The following is a 982-nucleotide window of genomic DNA, read 5'->3' as shown; positions in this document are numbered from 1 at the left end:
CAGGCTCCAATCTAATTTGGCAGAGTTTCTACAGCTGGATGCCCTTCCTAACGCCAACCACTCAGAGAGTGTAGTGGGTGCTTTTACGTGTCACCCGCACGAAGGCCAGTCAGGCGGTACTGGCAACGGCCACGCTCAAAATGGTGTATTTTATGTGCCACCCGCATAAGAGCCAGTCCAGGGGCACTGGCAGCGATCTCGCTCGAAAATCCTTACACATGTCACGGGCACAAGTGCCAGAAAGGCGACGCTGGGCACAAGTGCCAGAAAGGCGACGCTGGGCACAGGTGCCATCCCGATTTCGCTTTCGCTTGCCCCAATAAGTCTTCACAAACTGAGTTCCGTGTCCAATGAAGGAGACGACGTTGGCACGGGTGCCACATGTATATATATATATACGTATTTGCATGTCTGTATTTGTCCACCCCCACCCCCACCCCCATCGCTTAACAACTGATGTTGTTGGTGTGTTTACGTCCCTATAACTTAGCGGTTTGGCATATTTATGGCATTTTGTCTTTCTTCACTTCACTGCATATATTCTTTCTTGACAGTTACAGCCAAATGAATTATTTAGAGTTGTAGAGGTGACAGCTCATGTAACCCTTCATTAACAAACTACCAGTCAACTCACAATATCTATCCATGGTGGCATCAAAAAAGTAGAAGTAAAAACAATGATGTGAATAAAATCAGACAGGAGTATCTTTTATCTTTTACATGTTTCAGTCATCTGGACCCATGTGATCGGGAAGAAAGCTTCTTACTACACAGCCATGCCTGCGCCTAGATATTTAATCAAATTTTCTGATATTAGGGGAGCCCGTAATGCAGACATGGGTAACCTTTTGCTGGAAGCGTGGGTCTCTTGAGACATAGCTCATCATCATATGGGCTGCATTACTAAAAAAATTCAAAGTAATTTTTTTTGTTTAGGCATGCCATTCAGAAAGTTTAACAAGCTCCAATTTGGCCATGACAG

At 45.0% G+C, this 982-nt stretch overlaps 1 protein-coding gene across 1 annotated transcript in view; it reads right to left on the bottom strand.

Moving 5' to 3' along the window:
- Positions 1-982, bottom strand: part of LOC106874299 (high affinity choline transporter 1) — a 43,443-nt gene that overhangs the window by 34,704 nt on the left and 7,757 nt on the right. The window lies entirely within an intron of this gene.

This window comes from Octopus bimaculoides, chromosome 18, assembly GCF_001194135.2.
Source record: "Octopus bimaculoides isolate UCB-OBI-ISO-001 chromosome 18, ASM119413v2, whole genome shotgun sequence".
NCBI lineage: Eukaryota > Metazoa > Mollusca > Cephalopoda > Octopoda > Octopodidae > Octopus > Octopus bimaculoides.
The sequence above is the reverse complement of the archived record's forward strand: the minus strand, read 5'-3'. Positions and strand labels throughout refer to the sequence as shown.